The sequence below is a fragment of the Xiphophorus hellerii genome, chromosome 14 (assembly GCF_003331165.1).
Source record: "Xiphophorus hellerii strain 12219 chromosome 14, Xiphophorus_hellerii-4.1, whole genome shotgun sequence".
Classification (NCBI taxonomy): Eukaryota; Metazoa; Chordata; class Actinopteri; order Cyprinodontiformes; family Poeciliidae; genus Xiphophorus; species Xiphophorus hellerii.
In genome coordinates this window covers 18,066,214-18,088,507 of record NC_045685.1, presented here as the reverse complement: position 1 = coordinate 18,088,507, position 22,294 = coordinate 18,066,214, and the positions used below count along the sequence as shown (strand labels likewise).

Here is a 22,294-nt window from a genome sequence, read left to right as displayed (position 1 = left end):
ACAGAGGAGAGAGAAGGATTACAGCCAGGTATTTCCTGTCGCTTTCAGCAGACGCAGCCCTCAGTAACTAGTAACAAGCGACGGCTGGAGCCAGCGAAACACATAACCAGATTATCCGGGACCAGAATAGCGGGCCGGGTTGTGGGTTACCACCTTCTGCAGCAGGGAAGCCGGCGTGTTGTTGGAGGACTTAATGGATTAGCCGAGGATACAGTCGCAAGGCAAAGAGAGTGCAAACAAGCAGGGAAGGCAGAAGACAGTGTTGTGTTTATTTTTGGCACAATGACAGAGGCAAACAGAGACTCTGGGTGTCGATTGTACACAAAAAATACACAGGAAGAGGCAGAGGGGCAACTATGACAGTTAGGATAAATATTATAGGCGACCTATTGTGCTTCCCTGAACAGGCTAGGATAGGTCTATTGCCGATACAAAACATGGCCATAACATTTTTTGCACAAAATGAGATTTAGAGTTTCTTTCAAAGTGAGCTGTTTTAGAGCCTCTTGCCACTTTAAAACCAAATAATCTGCTGCTGGCCACGCCCCCAACTCAACGTTTACACTCACACATAATAATATCTGCAAACAGATAGGCAATTATGTAACCGTACACCTTTGAAAAGCAGAAGTGGAGCCTACAAAAATGCAGCAAGTAGTTTCTGGGTGATAAGTCAACAACAAAACATTTGTCTTTTCTAGCAGCCATTGTACACCACATACAGCGGTAAAACCAGCTGAACAAACGTGCTGGAACTCCACTGGGGTTGCTAGGTAACGGCGTAGGGCCCGACCATTGTGACTCAACAATCGGGAGGTTCTTGAAACCACAAAAAAAACATGAAGTTATTTCCAAAATATGACTGGGTGGTATTTTTTTAATGCTTGGGTTGTTTTTAGAAGCAGTAGAAATCCAAATGAAAAATTAAAACATGCAAAATTAGAATTTTTTTATAACAGGTCCCCTTTAATGATGATGTTTCCAGCAACTCCACAGCTAACCACAGCTCCGTATGGATGTATGGATAAATACATGAGGTTTTTACTCAGTGATTCTGCACCCAGTGGACTAATGCCAATAAAAAATAATCTGAATTCACTCCGGTCAGCCTTCTCTAAAACCCTGCAGGTGTTGCCCACATTCACAGCTGTGGTCGGTAAAATCCCACTCAGAAGAACAGCAGGCTCGGCAGAACCAAAGCTGTGGAAAACAAACGCTTATCGCAGGTGACGGAGGCTGCTATTATTTTAAATATGCAAATTCATCAGTAGCCCACATTCGCCAAGACAGATTGGGTCCCTGAATTATTAAGTTAGTGACATATTTTTTTGGAGGTTAATAATTGATAATAGCTGGAGAACGTTCCTGTAATCATCATCACGCATAAACTGACATCGTCCAAATTTCTATTATCATCTCATCTTGGCTGAACAATCCCTCGTGATGCATCACCATAACGTGACCATGTGTTCTCAAAATGTGTCCAACTTCTCAGCTTTTGCCATCAAAACCACAATAAACATGAACACATCCAACGAGGCGTGGGCCGGCAGCGCACCGTCATCAAATAAACCTGAGTGAAAACTTAGCTTTGTGTTTGCCATGACAGGAAATATTTAAAAACGCATAAACATGCTGTTGTTGAAAGCAAGAGACCCTCTTTCTCTCTACTCTGCTTGGTTTGACTCAGTTTGCAGGGATTTCAATTAAGCCGGTAAGATAATTATGCCAATTTTTTTTACCTGATTTCCCCTTTCCAACAATTTTAAAGATTCTCCGATTATCGTGATAATCTTAATAGATATTCTTGATATTCATGTGTAACTGGGTCTGAATTAATAGTTGTATATTTACACAAAATGTGTTCTTTAATGCATTTGTCTGTTTATACCTGATTATTCCCGTGTTCGCCTGTTATAAGGGGTTTGGTCCTCCTGCTCTCCCTCACTTTCTTCTTCTTTGTTCAGGGTCCTCCAGGACTATTATAAATATTAAGTTATTCATTTCCTCTTCCCTTTTATTTATTTTGTTCAAATGTTCATTTTTCCTTTCTGTATTAATGATAGGTGTTGGAATATTTTCACTTGAGTTGTTATTACACCTTTATAACATTAGATGATCCTAAATGCTTGGTTTTGTTATGACCACAATGTGCAATGCATGCTAACACTATTATTTTGCATAGATTGGACTGGAGAACTGAAGCACATGCTAACATCTCCTGATTGTTGGGTTAAATAAACAGAGACCGCCTCCGAATCCAGACTTGGTGTCGTGGTTTGTCATCGGTGGACACAGAAGTCCACCGGTCACACATGTGTGGTAAGGAACTGCTCTCGTCTAAAATCTTGAATATCCAACATGTTGGATTGTCTTGGTGAGATATCGCAGCATGTTTCTCCCACTAACGCAGCCTGTTGAATGTGACAGGTAGCCAATCAGAAAGCGAGGTAGCGGAAACACAGCTACCTCGCTGTTTTCTGTGTTATGGGAACCCAAAACACAGAAAACAAAAACAGAAAGTCTGGTGAACGTTGGCGATGTCCTTATATCGCCTTTTCTCTGTTAAACTCCACAAACTTTCGCCAATACATCTTTCTTGTCAGCCATGTTTGTTTACTCTGAACTCATGTTTTCCCGTCTGACATCTGAATGTTTGTGAGTTAGACATGTCGATGTGTGGTGTGCTGAACACCAAACACTGCAGGACCAAACCTGTTGAAGATCTGCTTTATTGTCATGTCATATTGTCACTTTTTGACATTTTATCACACCAAAAACTTTCACAGATTTTACCGGGTGTTTTTTTTTGTTGTTTTTTTTTGGTGGTGGACCAACACAAAGTAATATACGATGTCAAAGTTCCAGCCTTTTGAAGGAATAACATCCAAAATGGTTGGCTTTCATTTGTGTCCACCCTCTTTTCCCTGATGCCCCTAAATGAAATCCACTGCCACTAATCGCATTCAGAGTTTTCCTGATTATCCTCAGAGGTTTGTTAGAGAATATTAGTGAGCAAACAGCTTCATGAAGCTAACTCAGTTACAACAGAGTTAGGGTATAAAACAAGTTTCTAAGCTATGAACATCTCAGAGCTCTGTTCAATCAACACTGGGCTTTTTGCTATGCAGACCTGCAAACCGACCAGTTTATGGCTATTAACCTAAACTGCACCCTGGATCAGGAGAGTATTGATCAAAGAAGCAGCCAAGATCAACTAAACACTCCAACAGTGCAGTAAAACATGGTGGTGGCACCATCATGCTGTGGGGATTTTCTTGAGCAGGAAATTATACTTTATGATGATTGAAAAACATTAGATTTACAAAGAAGTGTAATAAAAATTTCTGATATCAAATTATTATGCAGATTTTTTTGTATTTTTGCCCACAGAGAACCACCTGGCAGCCCACATTGTGAAAAAACACTGGTCTAGTCAAAGTCCAGACCTAAATCTATTGTAAGACATGAAAATTGATGCTCACAAACACTTTCTTTCCAACATTACGAACCAGCAAAATCTCAGTAAAGAAGAATGGACAGAAATCTCCAGACATGGTAGAGAAGTGAAGTTATATAACAATATATTGAGGCAGCATTGTGATAATAAAAGTGTTGATAATTATTTCTTTTTTATGTAACTCTATGGCTGTGACTGCATGGTACTGTTAGCTTCCCAAACACAAATACTGCTCTTGAAAAACAATTCCCATTTGTAATGCACTTCTTTACCAGACAGAAATTGTTTTTATTTGTGTCACTAAACTGCACACAGTAGCTGCATTTAATCTTATTTTCCTATTTATTGATACACTTTTATTAACAAACAGTGAAGGAAACCAGTAAAAATAAAATCTAGGGATTTCCAATCATTAATTGGAATTTATTGTGATAACGATCAATCAAAAATCTTAAGAAATGTATCATGATAAGTGAAAACCATACACTGTTATCCTTTGCTGTATTTTCTACAGTTAAATACCACAAAATGCCCAGTAAAACTACCATAAGACATCTTTACAAGTAGTTACTGTAATTTGCATTGCATTATGGGTATAGTACATAGTATTACAGTAACTTACTGTATGTTTTGAATTTGCAGTAATTTACTGTTTACACATTACAGTAGTGGTACTGTACTTATAATATACAGTAAGAATTATATTTGATTCCCAACGGTCATCATACACTGTTAGCCTTTGCTGTATTTATTACAGTTAAATACCACAAAATGCCCAGTAAAACTACCATAAATAGGGTGACCATATTTTCAGTTGGGAAAACCAGGACACGTTGTAGCGAGGGGGGTGGGGGGGTCTGAAAGCGGGGAAACTCTTTTGTAAATAGTAGGTAAACATACATTTGCGCTTTCGTATGTTGTTTTCGTACTGACAGCCACGCTATCTATCTTCTGATTAGGAACAGGGCTGCCCGCACTGACGCGGCTCAGGGATTACGTCACACGCAGGGCCGTGCGCAGTGCCCTAGTGCCTGTAAATATAATGGTCCAATGAAGGTAATTTAAAAAACAGGACATTTCCTCACTTTCTAAAAAAACCCCGGGACGCCCGGGACAGGACGTGAAATACGGACATGTCCCGGGAAATACGGACGTTTGGTCACCCTACCATAAGACATCTTTACAAGTAGTTACTGTAGTTTGCATTGCATTATGGGTATAGTACATAGTATTACAGTAATTTACTGTATGTTTTGAATTTGCAGTAATTTACTGTTTACACATTACAGTAGTGGTACTGTACTTATCATATACAGTAAGAATTATATTTGATTTCCAACGGTCATCATAGCTGCTTCATCGTGGTTCCCTGTTTCTGTATTTTTACTCCTTTAGTGGTTAACATATTTTTAAGGCAGAAAGAGAGAATGTACTTTTGTTTTTTTCACATCCTAGCTAACATTAATATGCAGTTTATCTAGCTACGTCATCAAGCGTGGCTTCGCTTCCAACTGTTTTCTGATGACGTTTGTTTTAAACTCCGAAGCTTTTTCTCTCCAAGTGCAAGTGCAGCTCTGTCTCCGTGCTGTGGGCTCACACTGCTTCAGCTCTTCAAGACAGGTAAAAAACCACTTCTTAGAAAACTGTTTGAAGCCAAAGCCTAGTCTGGAAATGTACATTTTAGATGGAGTTAACGTAACTTATAGCATCATGCTATAATGCTATAACTTAGCATTATAGCATGAGCTCGTTTGTGCTGGTTAGCCTGGTAAAATAACGTTACCTTTACTAACTCTGGTGTTTTATATAACTGGCATATTGCAACCTTATAAGTTACGTGTCTGTAAATGAGGTGAAAGATAGGAAAATATGATGGTGTTACTTTTTGAGCTGGTTCGGAATTAACGTTAGCAAAGGTGCTAATTTTACCGCTGAAGGTTTTAGCTTGACTTTTACCGCTTAATCTTCCTCGGGCGGCTTTGGGTTGAGATTAGCTCAGTGCTGATTGTCTGTTAGCATTGTTGTTACATCCTTTGTCGAACAATATAACCTTAACTGATAATTGATCCCCCCCCCTTCTCTCTTTTTTTTTTTTTACATCTAATGACTGTTCATTTGTTTAAACCATGATCTTGCAGATGTTAAAAGTGCAGATTAGCTATGTAGGTCAGCAAGGATGAATTTCTAACTTTGTTCTTTTTTTTCTTTTCTTCAGATGACCTTTTTTTTTAACTCCTAAGCTTTTTCCCTCCAAGTGGCTGTGCAGTTCTGTCCTGCTGACTGCTAACATAGCTTCAACTCTTCAAAAGACAAGACAACAGGTAAAAAGCTCTTCAAACATATTTGAAGCCACAAAATAGTCTGGAAATGTAGAGGAGCAGCTAAGCTAATCTATAACTTTGAGCTTGCTACAGCTGGTTAGCCTGCTAAAGTACCATTACATCTCCAACATAGTGTATAAGAGTCTGTAAATGAGGACAAAGGTGAAAAACATTAAAGTAGTTTCTGTTATTTTTTGAGTTGGTTCAGCCACAGTGGCAGGTGGACAAAAAAGTTAATTTCCAACCCTGGTTACACCTAAGGACTGTTCACATGTTTAAACCATGCTCCTGTAAATTTAAAGTTAAGTCAGTACTAACAGGTGCAACTATGTACAGGTGTAAATTCTGCAGCATTTGTACTTCAGAATTTACAGAATTTTGTAGTCATGTGAAGAAACATCAACACACAGCTAATTATCGGTTTGCATGTGGAATAGAGCAATGTCCTGCTTCCTTCAGAACATTTTCTGCATTCAGGTCCCACATGCACAGGAGTCACCGCCATTGTAGAAGTCAGACTGAACACTTGTGGAATGTAATGCTTTAAAAAATGCATTTAGCCCCACAAACTGTCATTCACATCCGCTGTTTCAGAGTGGTAGCAGGATGTAGGAGTAAAATCTAGTCTAGTCTCCGGGATGAGGTTCTCAAAAACCTGTTGTAATCTGAGTGAACTGGCCCTTTAAATATAAATTACTACCAGTAATTCATATTTAAGAGAGTTTTCCTTTTATGTTTTAAAGGTATCTTCCACCAAGATGTCTGTTGAAATGGAAATGACCTTACCCACTACACCAAGGGTAATCATGCTTGGTAAGAGGAATATTTTCTATCACTATAATTTTTTCGTAGCAATGTATGTAATTGTTATGGTAGTCTGTACTTTTACTCACTAGCGTTAGCCTGACAAGGGTTTGTCTATTTTAGGAAATAGCTTGATGTCTGCAACCCGGTGGATGGTCAGTATGGAGGAGAAGGTTTTTTTCCAGCCTGAGCAACTACATGACTTTGCCAGTGTCCTTGCTGTCTTTTTTGGGTCATATTCTGTCTTCAATCTGGAGTATCAGGAGTCAGCATCCACCACGCTGGAGATGATACAATGGCAAGTACTCTACACCAAGCCATTTATGAATTAAATTTAATGACAGTTTGACTGATGATGAAGAACCATAGCTGATTGCTGTATTGTACGTCTTCATTAAAAATTACAATTAATATATTTTATTTCTGTTAAAAGATTCTTTGTGAGGATCAATCCAGATGTTGGTACCAAATGCACAGCCAAAGTCGGTACAAGCCGCAAGACGGGAAGTCTTGTCAAGAAGAAAGTAGTCAGTGTCAACTCCCAGATCACCACCTTCTTCCAACAACTTGCTGAATTTGAATGGAGGACTTCCAACTAGGTAAGTATTTTACCAAATGTAAATGTTTATTATTTTGTTGTCTTTTCCTCCTATCTTGCATGCTCTGACTTTACTTTAGCCTTTTTAATATGATTTTAATGATTATTTATAAATGCCATGTGATTCCTACACAATAGCCCTTTAGAGTAGCCTACATCTTTTCTGTGTCCGTGGTAAAAAGTGGATGTCGCTGCATCTCTTAATAAATCACAGAAATGTATAAGTGTGTAGTCGTTTAAGTGTGGTGTATTTTTATACTATGCAGTTTTCAGTTTATTAGGCACACCTTTGCAGTAATCCGTCAGCACCAACAAAATGACTAAAAAGATTGTTGTACTTCATCGTCCCCTTGGGGACATTTGTAGTACGCAATCTTTTGAATTACTGAAGACTGACTGACTGACTGCTTTTGCCATAAACAATCCAAAAACCTGAAGTGAAGCCAGTCCTGCTCATTCTTTATGCAGCTTCTATTATCACTTCAGTCCAATTGATTTTTTTTTAAAACAAATTATCAACTTAATGCTGCTTTATGACAAAGATTTTATGCATGTGAACATTGTCACTTCAGCTTAATTTGTCAACTTCCTGTCGATTTGAAAATGTAGATAACTTCCTGACCATCTCATGACCTCCCACATTGTCTGTCTTATTCTTTACAGTTCAGCTTCCACAAGATGGATCCCACTGATTTTGTTTGACGAATGGAATAAAAGTTCTTCTGATGTAGGAAATGTGTTCTATGGTTTTGTTGTTTTACAGCACATTATATTGTATTGTGACATTGTTTTTTATGACATTGCGAATATGTAAATGGATTTTATTTCTACAAATCTGCTGAAAATAAATACCTGTTATTCACAGTACTTGGACTAAAATTTCTTTTATGAAATTTTTCGGTTTATGGTAAAATATTCTTATCTTAAAGAAATGTAAACTTTAATTTACAGTAAAACTCTGACATTATGTTGTGAAACAAGTTTACAGTAGACCAGCTTTACTATAAAATACAATTACTGTATTATACTAGAAACTACATTTACAGTAATGCAGTTATAACTGTAAAGTACACTCACAGTAAAAATTAACTGTGAAATATCATAACAGTAAAGGTACTGTAGAATGGTAATTACAGTAACTTACTGGCAACACTGTTGCCAGTAAGGGTACTGTTGCCTTACTGGCAACAGTGTTGCCAGTAAGAGTACTGTAGAATGGTAATTACAGTAACTTACTGGCAACAGTGTTGCCAGTAAGGGTACTGTTGCCTTACTGGCAACAGTGTTGCCAGTAAGAGTACTGTAGAATGGTAATTACAGTAACTTACTGGCAACACTGTTGCCAGTAAAGGTACTGTAGAATGGTAATTACAGTAACTTGCTGGCAACAGTGTTGCCAGTAAGTTACTGTAAAATTACAATAAAAGGTCTAACAGTGTACGATAAATATCCCCCACTAGCTGAACACAAGCAAACACTACTAAGATTTTTATGTATGAATAAAAAACAAAACAAAGAGAAACCTTGATGGTTTCCTTTCACTTCATAATCCTACTTTGTGTTGGTCTGTCATGAAATCTCAATAAACCATACTGACGTCACAAAATGTGAACATATCCCAGGGGCTGTGAATAGCTTTGTTTATAAAATCATTAAAGAATATTTTAAAATAATAATAATTTTTTTTTAAAAACAACTAAGCAGCCTGAACTCATGGTTCCTCTTCGGTGCGCTGCCCGCTCCTGACCCCAGTCATCCCTCCGTGAAATGCTCGGTCCTCGTTCACTCGTGCCGTGCGGGATCAAAGGGAAAATCGTCTCACGCACGAAAAAAAAAAACAACAAAAAAACAACGCGCACCGGTTTTCGAGCTTAATTGGAGCCATAATGAAGGCGTTTCCGCGGACCGGGCAGCGCTCTGCGGCGCCGCATGCACACCTGAGGGCAGCGCTGCCCTCACTCCGGCGGCTCCCTCTTACATTGCGCTCTTCTTCCTTATTTACGCATCCGCACACCATCAATTGTGGCCAATATTCATTTAACAGCATAAAAAAAAGAGAAACATGCGCTGCTGGGTTGTTTTTTTTTTTGTTTTTTTTCTGCTTGCTCACCGGTTCCGTGTAGTAGAATGAGTCCAGGTCGGGTTCCGTTCATTGATTCACCGAGAGGTTCCTCTGTGTGTGTTCATCCTCTCCTTCATTCAGCAGCTGAATAAACGTCTCTCCTCCTCTGAAGCCGCGGCGCAGCTCAAACGCCCTCCTCTTCCTCTCTCTCTCTCTTCTTCATCTGTGTCTGTCTGCAGAACAACAAGGCGACTGATGGTGAAAAATAGAGAAGACGGCGCTGATGTGAGCAGGAATGAGGCGAATCAGGCTTTTCTCTGTGTGCAGCAGAGAAACAAAGTGAAACCGGAGAATCTCTGAGACTTTCAGCAGCGATGCAGAACTTATCGGTGTTTATTGGCTCATAATTAGCAAACAGCAGCTTCCTCAGCAGGTCACATTTACAGGCTCTGAATCCTTCTGCTAATATTTATTGACTCCTGAAACCCACTTAAAATTACAACCAAAAAAAAATGTTAATGCACAAATAAAAAAAAACATTTTAAAGAATATATTATTGTGGAATATATTTTTAGTAATTTCATTTCAAGTAATCTAAAGTCACAAATATTATATAATTTCATATTTTAATGTAATGTTGTGTCAATATATTATATGGTATTTAACATACTTATTTAACATATTATATATATAATATAAATGTAAATCAAATTATTGTATTATGCAACACTGAAAAAATATTTTTAAAATATTGGGTTTGAAAATATTCTATATTCTGTAAATATTTTTATAGCTTATATCTCACTGCATGATCAATCTGAAATCCCTGTAAACAAATAAATTATATATACATTTCACATCATATCAAAGTATAATAAAAAATAAGATATATTAAAAATGTATGGTATGTACAATAAATTATACTCTTTTTATCTTTTAATCCATATAATTTAGCCCATATTTTATTTTTTTCTTAGAATTATTTCTCATAATATTAACGTAGTATTAGAAATATGCATTACATTTAAAGCTAAAATATTCTTAAAATATTCTAATTTTTTTTATTCTTCTTTAGAGCAATTTAAAACTGCATTATTGACCCAATCAGCTTTCATGAACGTGTATCGTGTCTCTATGAATGTTTAATGTATATATTTTTTCTTTTTATACTATCAATGCATATTATAGTCCATCTATTTCATATTTCTTTTTTAAGAACAATATTATTTTCTTTTTATCTTTTTTTAAAAGTTCACCGGCGGGAAAAAAAAAAAACAGCTTCTGGACTTCTGGAGCTGCAGCTCCCCTAGTGGTGGATTTGTGTCATAGCTAATTGAATTTACGGTAACGGCTGCAAACAGGATTTTTCATAAGTTGAGGTAGCAGGAAATGTCAGTGCCACTTGCAATGATTCAACCAAATGTAAGCTGTACAATGAGAGATGCCAGCATGTCAGTGAAAAGCTTCGTGTGGAACAAATGAGTTTCACCTTTTCTGCTTACAAAGGATCCAGGAAGTTAAGAAGCAAAACAAACACATTTAACGAACTGATTAACAAACTTATTCCCCGTGAAAGGATGAGTAACTCCTAATTTAAAACACCAGTCTGGATGTAATTAATGTCTATAATGTGTCTCAATATTACAAGCAAGTATTAAGGACACTGTTTCAAGAAGGTACTTGAAAATGTTATTTGTACTTTAAATATTAATGGTTAAAATCTTGTCTTTTTGGGAAGTTTATGTGCAACAATTTCAACTTTTTTGTAAGACATAAATAAAACTTTATTTGACCTTTATATGACCTATTATTTTGCTTCCTTGGACAGGTTAGGATTGGCCTATAGGCTATGAAAAATACATTTATTAATTTTTTTCCACAAAGTCACTCTTAGACAATGAGATTTCAGTGTGCTCAGGTCTATTTTGAGTTTCTGTCACAATGAGCTGCTTTAGGGCATCTTGTCACTTTAAATCCAAATAATCTGCTGCTGGCCACACCCCCCAACTCAACGCTTACAGTCACATGTGAAAATGGCTGCAAACACATGTGCAGTTATTCAACCATACATTTTTGAAAAGTATTAGTGGAGCCGCCTGCACAACCAATAAAAATTTCTCACGTGGTTTCAGTCAACAACAAAATTCTTGTCTTTTCCAGCAGCCATTGTACAGCGCATGCAGCAGTCAAACCAGCTGACCAAATGTGCTGGAGCTCAAGCTTGGGTTGCTAGGTAACAGGCTGGGGTTGCTAGGTAACGAGTCGTGCCAGGTGATCGTGACTTAACAATTTCCAGACACCAAAAAACTTTTAAGTCATTGTTAAAAACAGCTGGATTGTGTTTTTTTAAGAGCTTGGGCTCTTTTTTTTTTTTTTAACCAATTGAGACACAAATGGAGGCGTGAAAATGTGAATTTCTTTTCAAGTTTGAAGGCAACAAGATGTCAGAAAAATTAGCAATTTTAGGCTGCAACAATCACACAAAAAAACATTGTGACATCCTGGAGGGGCCAAGCTGTGTGATGTGGATTTATAACTCCTCACAGGTCTGAGTTCTGCTTATGATGTTCACCAAGACCCTCTGTAGGACAGGCAAGTATCAGAAGGTAAATGAAAGAATGGATAGAAGCATCTATCCATTCTTCTAGCCATGGCGCTCTCTGAGACATATTTTTGTGGTACAAAGATATAAAACCCTTAGCATGTAAATCAAACGGATGTCTTTTTAATCGATAAGTTCTGTTCTTCTTCAGGAGAGCAGAAGTCGGAGAATCTCCAGCCAGATGAAATGGATGAGGAGGAGAGCGGACGAGCCGGAGCTGAGGGTTATAAGTGCTGGTAGGATGTAGAAAATGGGGTGAGAGGTGAAGGCGAAGATAGCTGGAATCTGTGTGAGTGATGAGCGTTTGGACGGGTTTTACATTATTTTTCGCTACAGTTCATCAGAGCTCTGCCTCAGCATGAAGAGTGGCCTTTTACACTGCAGGCTAATTCACACAGCGAGGGAACATCACAGAGCCCACACTCTCAAACACACGCCCACACACACACACACAGTTCCTGACTCTTTATATGCTGAAAGAACACACATCCACGTTGAGTGCTTTTCTGAACGTATGGATTTTATCCACAGACTGGATGTGAGGCAGTTCATTTAATGACCTTCACTAATGAGGAGCATTGGGAATATTTTCTCAGATTAATTTAAAAATCAGAAACAAAGGCTATGTTTACACAGCAGGCAACTCGGCCCAAATCCGATTCTTTTTGGACCCATATCCAACTTTTTCTACGGCAGATTGACCCAATTCTTTTCACCGCTCCCAAAAAGTCTGATTTGTGCCGAGTCCGTATGGGGTACTAAACCGTTTACGTATCATATGGTTTTAAAAGTCAGAAAGGTCATATCGAATCATACCCAACTTTTATGTAACTGACGCAAAGCCTGTGTGGTAATGCTGCGTGAGAAGAAGCCAGAAGCGGCGAACCTGGAGGTAAACAGTGGCTGAAAATGATGATTATCAAATTACGAAAGAAGTCTTTTCCACTGAAGCGCATCACAATAACACCTCTCCTGGTCCAAATAAACATACAAACATTCAGTAGCAGGAACGACAATGCAAGCAAACAAATATCTAATTTCTTTTGATGTAGAATAGAATAGAATATAGAATAGAAGTGCTCTATGTAATCTATGTGCAGAACCAAAGTGCATTTAGTGTGTGCAGTTTATCACTTTATGCTTATATCTTTGGTGCTTTGTTGAAAATCACAAAATGGATGATTTTTTACGGTGTTGCACAAACCACACTGCAGTCTTTGGATGAACATCCAGACTAATCCGGTTTAAACTGGTTTTTCTGTTCGTGCAGTTTTATTGTTGCATTACTGCCCCCTTATGGCTAGGAGAGGTATCGGTGTGCTAATTCACTTAGCTAAATTTTGTTGTGTTCACACAAAACAAAATTATTTCTTTAGATTAACATGTGACAAAACCGTGCTATCTTTACTAGAATTAATTAATTAAACACAACAAACACATTTTATGTGTTTTTAACTTGAAGTGAAATATTAACACAAGGTGAACAACAGCTTTCTTGGATCTCCTTTCTTCACTTCTGTGCATGCTAAGCTAGTCTTACCACGTATTAGTGATTGCAAATTGGGACCAAAAGGGTTCAGCTGTGTCAGGACAGGGTACGTTTCTTTTTTAACATTTAAGAATCAACTGACCATCTTGTGCCTTTGATTAATCAGAAACGTTTCGTCAGAGACGGAAAGGAAAAAAAAAATTAATAAAATATGACAAAAAATCCACACGCTGCCATTTTTCTTCTCAACAAGACTGATCAGATGAAACCTAACAGATGCGATCCCAATTAATCTTCTCCCATTACCTCACAGCGAGCGTCTGCAAACAGCATAACGATATCCGGGGAGGAAGCTCATTTTTATACTTTGGTGGCAATGAGACAATAAGCGACGCCTTCTGCCTCACTATGGCTGAAAATGATGAGTCTGAAACAGTGTGGAGGGATATTTGAAGTGGAGTTAACAGCTCCAGCCTGGAGGATAATTACTGCTTTCCATTAAATATTAATCATGTGTTTTTATAGCGCATCTTCAGACTGTAAAACACTGGTTACAGTTCAGCATAGGCAGAAATTGTGAGAGATTGAGAGCATTTATGAGAATAATTGCTTTAGTTAAAGCTCTTTTGCGTTTGTGCTTTAATGACTTTGGTTAAATCTGGTGCCATGGAGGTCAAAGTGTGGATTCCTCGTAGCTTTTTAAGCTCTAGAAAGTACTGGTGAACAAAAACACGTAAAACAAAAAAGGAAACGAGGAGGGATACGAATAGCAATGCAGAAAACCAACACTAATCCAGTCGTGAATGACTCGCCACTGGATGGTCTGTTTAATGATACATTTGGCTCTGATAGAAAGAAACAAAAAACATTATCAACAACTTCCTAAAGTACATCAGTGGGGGCTATTTAAGTCTTAGGATTGTTTGTGAATTTGGGCCCAAACTTGTGGAAAGTTCTCCTTTAGACATCTTGGTGGATTTCTCCTGATTTTCCCGTGATGTCACACAAGGAAGCTGAGTGTTTGGGATGCTGCCTTAACCCTCCTCCTTTATAAATGTCACTACTTAAGAAGAAAATATGGAAAATACATTTTAAATAAGTCAAATTCATGTTCAGGATGAGTTTTTTCATGTTGGTGGACAATAAAAAAACTTTAAATGTATTTTTAAAATGAAAAGTGAGTGAATTATACTCATCGGTCTGTCGTCTGTAAGAGGTAAAGAACATCACCGCACTAAATATTGATTGAAACGGAGTTGATTATTGGATACAAGCATGTTTTTGGAAAATTTGGGATCCTAACACTACTGGATTATTAGTCAATTTGACATGGGAATGTTATTGCTGCACCACAGAAATGAACACAACAGAAATGTTAAAATACATCCACAGACCTCCAAATAACCCAAATGCCGTCAAATCAGTACGACAGGCAGTTTTAGCATTAAATTGGTTTTGTCACATTCTCTCAATAAGAATAATGTGTGCAACATTTTATTAATAAACTCATTTAAAAAAAATTTGGATGAGAAATATTAACGGAAATGAACTGATGATGTCACAAAAATGTAATCAATTTAGTCAAATTATTGGATTTCTTTAAATCAAATGTAACATTGAGAATTTTCTTTGTCATTTTTGGATTCAGGGTTTTTTTTTATCAGGGGTGATTTAATGCTCCACTTTCACCAGTGGAGCATTAAATCTTCCGTCATGATTCTCGACTTGATAAAACTTTTTAAAAAGTGATTTGGGTTTATTTAAATTATAATGAACATGTGGAAAAGAAAAAATGGATAAACATGAGGGAGAAAATTCAGGGGAAATGTTTAAAAGGAAAAAAGACAGAAGTAAAGAAGAGAAATAAGCACAGAGAGAAGTTTGCCTCTGAACCTGCAGCAAGCGAAGAAGCAAAACTAAGACACAGCATCAACAAACAACGTGCATATAAAATAACATAAGTTATAACATCATTAGAAAATACACAGTATATGGTAACACAAGATGTTTTAAAGACATGATGTCATCATTTGGGCTTTCCCAAACTGATTTAACTTCTGTGTTCAAACTTCTGAATTTGAAGTAAGAAATAAAAATACTCTCATTATTGCATTTAGGAAACAGAAGTAATTTTGGTAATCCTAACTGGCCTAAAAAAGGGAAAAGTTTAGTCTCATTTAATGTCATAAAGCCAGAAAAAAACAGAGTTTTCCTTCAGAGGGATTGTAGACGTCAGGTTTCATACCAACCTTCATTTGCAGAAGAAAGCTGGTGGACTTTTCAGCCAAAATTGCTCAACTCAGGACAAATGACCTTCTGACCTCATGAGTTCACATGAAAAACAAGTTTCCCAAACAAAAACTGTCGCCAGTGGATTTTCACTTCTTACATTTCCATCATTTTCACTTCAATAATTCAGAGAGACAACAAACCATACCAGTAAAGAACCCAGGCTGGTGGGTGTCTAAATGGTTTTATTGGTGAAATTTGTGGAATTACCTTTGACGATTAAGGACAAATGAAGTCCCATTTTATTGTCCCCTCGCTTAGCCGGGGCTAAAGCAGCGAATCCACAGCAGCTGTGTAATATTTCTATTCTGTTTTATCTGCGACCTTATGTCTCTGCGCTGGCTCTTGATTATTCATGAAGCTGCCTCCCACTCGTCGTGCCGCTGAAGTTGTTTCACATGAGGAGCAGTGAAACAGAACTAACTCACTGTCAGCAGATCAGTCCTGCTGATTTAAAAACAACTAGAGAAGGCGAGACTTCCCAACCTGTGCAGTTAAGATAGATCTATGGCCTAAACAAAACATGTTCATTACATTTTTTACACAAAATTCTTCTTGGATAATGAGACTGTAGCTTAGGGCTGCTGCTGGCTACGTCCCCAACATTCGTACTTGAAAACAGATGCAAACAAATGTACAATTATACACCATAGAACTCTGAAAAGCAGAAGTAGAGCCTCCTGCACATCCAACAAGAACCCATCAAGTGGTTTCTGGATGGTACGTCAACAACAAAACTCTTGTCTTTGCCAGCAGCCGTTGTACAGCGCATGCAGCAGTAAAACCAGCTGACCGAACATGTCGGAGCTCAGCTTGGGTTGCCAGGTAACGGGCAGAATTCTGCTGGGGTTGCTAGGTAACGGCACAGTGTCTGCTGATTTGTGGAACTTCTGGAAGTTTTTGAAACTGCTCATTTTCCAGAAAACAAAAAACCTTAAATTATTGCTAAAACCAGCTTGGTGGGTTTTTTGTAAGTGTTTGGACTGTTTTTAGAAGCAGTTGAGACCCAAATGGAAGTACGAAAACGTTGGTTACGTATTGTAACCCCAGATTTTATGAGTATAAGTGTGAATTTTGCACAATATGTGTCCTTTAAAGAAATCAAGCAAGTCTTGTAAAGCACACTGCACCGACTCTTTTCGCTCTATTTAAGGTTATTGCTACTCAAAGAAGCGGTCATTATAGGATCAAAATAAAAGCTGATTGGAGAGTGGCTAAGAAGCTCTGGGTCATTTGTGCACAAATGCTTGCTTAGCGTAGCATTGGTGACATGACGCTCATGCAAAATGTTAAAACAGAGCACCTCAGTTTAGATATTTAGTTATTAATCTCTGCAGATGATTAATTAGATGACAGAATACAAGCATAAAGCGCTTTTATGTATTTTTACACGAGTAAATCTAATTTAGAAACAAAGAAAAACACTCTGGAGGTGTGTCCTTAACACAACCATGACGTTAATGTTTCTTATCTCAACACGTCTGGGTTTATTCTGCACCTCAGTGCTTTGACACAGTTGCACAATTTCAGAATTAGCGCCAGAAAAAGGGGAAATGGAAACAAGTAAGAATGAGATCCACAATGTCCCCATTTACACTTGCAGACGAAAACAGCAGCATATTGTGGGAAAGCTGGTTAGAGCGAAACACAATGTGATAAAGACTCAGAATGAGGCATCCTTACAGCAGACTGCAAAACTATTCACTCCTCTCAAACAATTTCACATTTTGTTACCCAAAAACTTCCAAATATTTTAGAGCAACATACATCTGTGCATAATTGTTAAGTTTACATCTGAAGTACGTAACTTATGAATATTTTTGAAAACAACTGAGTTGTTGTTTGTCCCGACGTTGAACCACTGCACACCCAACATGCAGGGCAGCTGCAGAGTTCAACCGTTTGACCTCATTCAAACAAGCTTCTCACTATAACAAGTTTTGCTTGACGATAAATTATTCCAGAAGTCAATAAGTAATAATTATTCTGTTTTGAGACTATTTTCAAGTGATGTTTTTTATAATAGTGAAATAATGCAAGTTCATCCTTCCAAAGATCAATAAACTTTAATTTCTTATGAACAATTAACTCTGGAGCTGGAAGACATTTTAAATATACAAAATAAATAAACCAAACAAGTAATAAAATGGATGATGAAGTCTGTGTAAACAAAATTATCCTGCAAACAAAGGGCTGGTTGAAAACAGTGACCCAGGCGGCATCCTTTTGGTAGACAGAGAGAGACATGAGAGAAACACAATATCATGTCATCTGTCTGATATTTATCTAATAAGTTTCCTCTTCTTACTGTCAGCATGACTTTGGTGGATATTGTTTTGATGTTTGTGATCCCACATTAAAAAATAAACCACTAGCTAATTAAATATGCATAACTGCAACTGCAGTTTTCTGTTGTGATGCTTTTGTACTGTAAAACAATGCATTAACTCTCGTTCTTCTCATTTAAACCTTTACAGAAACCACTCCAGCACTTATCTGCATGCAGTCGGCTGTTTGTCCCACCCACACATCCCCACGGTTCAAAACGAGCTGCGCTGCAAAGGAACACAGTCTTAAGGTGCAATTCATCACTTGGGTCCCCTCTTTAGTTTGCAGCCTGGAGCAGTTCTGACCTTTCACTAAGATGCATGCCTCTACTCTGAAACCACCATACACTAAAACACACAGCGCGTTCACAGCAGAGGAACAATGGACTCATCCTTGCATCTGATGTTAACAGGAATCTTTGACCTTTGTGTTCGAAACGCTAAATGCTTTCAGTTTTGCAGAAGATTTCAGCTGACAAAACATTTCACTTTTGCAAAGCAGAAGCCAGACCAGAAATAGGTGCATTCAGGTTTTAGCTGAACAACAGAATCAACTAAAGTGAATGGAAAAATACATTATATAGTTGGCAAATGAGTTCCAGCTCTTTCTTCTCCTAATGGCAGTTATCTATCACGCCATTTCTTTGATTATTTTATGCAGATTTCTGTTTCGCTGAAGCCATTCTTGCTCATCCCATTTCTGTTTTGCCGAGTTGCAGTTCTCGAAGCCAGCAGTCAGACTCAGTTCCCATCAGCCTTCAGTTGTTTGACAACATAATCAAGCTTCAAACCTCGACAGGCTTTTACTGCTCGTTTCAAAGTTTATAAAAAGCAGAAGCGCAATCAGCAAAGTGGGAAACCTTGACACTGAAACAGATTAAGAACCGTGTGATGGGAAGTTTTCTTAAAGGGAAAGTATTGTGTGTTTTCCAGGCTCAATTCATAGCACAATAAAATAACTTTGCTTCCTTCAGATGTTAAAAAAAATGCTACATATATGAAAAATCATTTTACTTTGCAATTTGACGCCTTGAAATTGGCCTCCGTCTCTAAGAAGGTTCTGTTCTTTCCATCATTCTGCCATCAGCACATCATCACAACAATGATCCTCCATTATGCCATTTACAGTCGTTCTTAGGAGTGCTAATGAGCTCAGCAGATGCCCTGTTTCACCAGCTGTTTACTAATTGCTGCTGGCTAGTCTGAAGGAGCGGAGAGGAGGAATCACAGTGTAAATAGACGCACGTTGTGAGGGCAGCGTTTAGGCTGCCACTGAAGATTACAGGACTTCTCAAACCTGCATGAAAGAATCAAAGCAACACTCCAGGTATGTTTATGATGAGGGAATAACTTTGTAACATGATGGGAAGCTCAAAAACATTGACTTTACAGGATAGACTCTTCCTCCCTCCCCAAAATGAATTTTATCCAAAGGCAAACATATGTTCTCACATGCACAAAGACGTTCATAACTAGCAGCTTATCAGAATACATGATTGATAATTTTACATGCAGATGTGGCTTCTGTGCTTTGCTGCTTCTGACAAATTGTTGTGTGAAGTTCCTACAGAGTTTTGTTTTGTTTCTGTGGCTTTTCTTCAGAGTTTTATTTATCTTTCAGGTCCAATTTGGTCACATATTCTGAACCAGAACTAGCAGCTGAACATCTTACCAAGTGTTTTTGGTTTAGTTTCTAGTGGAAACATCTGAGTAAACATGAAATGAAACAAAACTGACTTTCAAGTAACTTTTCAGCAAGATATAGGAGCTTGTTTTAAATAAATAATTCCTTCATGCTGATTAAAAAAAGAAAGTACTTGCTCTCTTGGAAGATTATTTTGCTTATAACATGGAAAATATGTTCTGCTATAAATGAAAGAGAATATTCGCTAATTTCACTGAACTCCAAAACAGAACCGCACGGCATTCTGGGAGATGTTGGCAGAGGAAAGGCTTTACCTGCGCAGCCATTCACTGCTAGCAAAGCAAAGTTAGTGGAATCAACTAACTCACTCGCTCTTTGGTTACCTAGCAACTCACTCACGCTTTGGTTACCTAGCAACACTCTATTAAGCAACTCGCGCATTTTCAGTTTCAGGTTTTGCCGCCTTGCCTCATAACTGCTTAAAGTAAAAAAAACAACGGTAAGGAGTTGAAGTAGAAAATGAGAAAAGCAACTTGAGGAAACTGTGGATAAAACAGTATTTCAGATATTTCAAACTAAAAACTAATTAATTTATCGATATTGTCTGATATGAAGCTGCTATATCGTGATATGTTTCTCAGCAAATGTTTTAATAAAAGATTCCCCTGTCTTTAAACTAATGAGAGAGCAGGAAACCATATTTAGTTTAGCTTTATTTATTTTTATCCTGGAGAATTAAGTTGGAGGGTTGTTGTTACCATCTTTGTTTGTTTCTGTTTCTTTTTACTTACCTGAAGAATAAGAAAATAAGCCTTAGTTTAAGTATTAAAAATAAATGAAATCCGTCATTAAATACATAATCTTCACATTTATTGGGACAGGTAACGAATTCGTCCTGCAACATGTTAAGTATCTGCTACACATGAAGAGCATCTTGTTTCCACCGTACGCCATCAGAGAGAGCAATCTCTTGATGAACTAGTTCAGACAGCAACCCAGATACGGCGAGGAAGGAAAAGGAGCCAGAGAGAGAAACGAACGAAGAGAGACGAAACATTAAAAGGCGAGAATGACGGGCAGAGATGATTGATGGCGGATAGAGTGAAGTCAGACGGGCTGGAAGGGAAGGAACAGGAACATGACAGACAGAGAGGAAAATGTAGAGTTTGTGAATTTATTTTATGACGATGGGCAGAAATAAATGGATCTACTAATGCAGAAAGCTTGTACTCTCATTGGGCTGAAAATGTAGGGATTTTTTACACAATGTAGACTTTGTGTCATCGCTGTCAAAATGAAGCTGAATCTTTGAGGAGGATGGATAACCTAGTTTTTAAAGAGACGGGAGGAAAACCATCAAGTGTTGCTTGACCTAATAACCGTTTTAGATACAAATTAACATAATTAAAAATATATGGTACTTCAGTCGATAAGGCAACTCAGTTATATTTATATCATATTCATTAAATGAAGTTAGACAAAAAGAAACAAAGAAATAGGTTTAAGTGATTTTTTTGTAGTGGAGCTTTAGTCGCACAACTTAAAGAAAATAAATGTTTCCGTCTGTTGGACTGTAAACATAATTACAAACATCATGTGGTTTACATGTCAGACATGGAGACCCAGACCGACCGCCCTGAACCGCTTATAGGAGGGGGAGAAGACGGGGAGAAGAGGGGGAGCAGGTGGGACAGGAGGGGGCAGGTGGGACAGGAGGGGGCAGGTGGGAGCCAGGGGGCGTTTCAGGCTTTTTTGCTAACTGGAGAGATTTATTGTGTTTTTAAGTTTGGATCAAAAATGTAAACCTCTGAAGCTCCTTCCTTTCCTTTTTGTTTTTCCTCCCACTCATTACTTTTAGCTGGGTCATAGGAGCAGCTAGTTGCCCCTGGGTGGGGTAGAATAAACTAGTGAGCTGCCATATGTCAGCCTTGTGATCACAGTGACTAAGCTGCATAGTGAGGGAGTGGTTTTTATTTAATGAGCATGTTCTGAGAGCCACGATGAAAGGGTCACAGGCTGGAGGAGCGTATATTTAAGCTGGTTACAGCCTCTGTTTGCGCCTCCTCCCTACAAGTTATTCTGTTGGTTTCTGTCTTGAGAATATTTTTATATTTCATGTTATGTTGACTTTATTGCCATCTTTGGAGCTACTCCATACTTGTTTTCTTCAGATCTCACTGCCTGTTTTTACTCTTGATCCTACATCTGTGACTCTTTGAGTCCCCTCTGTTGGCTTTCCCTTTGTCTCATCCATTTCTTATTCAGCTTGCTTGAAGTTTAGATTTGATTCAAACTATTGGGGAATTGGGAAATAAGTTATTACTTCTTCAGATTTAATAAGAACTGGCTTAACAAAGTGCTTTGCCTTTGAACTTTTGCACATCTCGTCTGATCACAACCTCAAAGTTCACTGTATGTAATTGAGTTTTTATCTGAATGTTGTGGAGAAATACAGATAATGCACCAATAAAGCTTACAGGCAATGCATGAGCAGTATCAGTATGTAGAGAATGATTGGCCTCAAACAGTGGATCATTAACTAATTTTCAACTATCAGGTAAATTATCGTCATCAGGGAGTCTAAATTTAACACTTTGTAAAAATAACCTATCAGTTTCTCTGATTTAACTCTTTATAAGTTTATGTTTGAGTAAAATGAACATTGTTCTTTTATTCTATGAACTACTGACAACATCT

The 22,294-nt window shown here is 37.9% G+C and overlaps 1 protein-coding gene across 2 annotated transcripts in view; it reads right to left on the bottom strand.

The window, feature by feature from the left end:
- The window catches only part of slc8a4b (solute carrier family 8 member 4b), a 116,763-nt gene extending 107,246 nt beyond the window's left edge, over window positions 1–9,517 (bottom strand). Inside the window, exon 1 of one of the 2 annotated variants that reach the window (XM_032583047.1) lies at window positions 9,294–9,517. The gene's annotated coding sequence lies outside the window, so the exon portion shown is untranslated. The remainder of the gene's footprint in view (window positions 1–9,293) is intronic. The other variant, XM_032583048.1, reaches the window with a different exon arrangement.
- Between the last annotated feature and the right edge of the window lie 12,777 nt (window positions 9,518–22,294).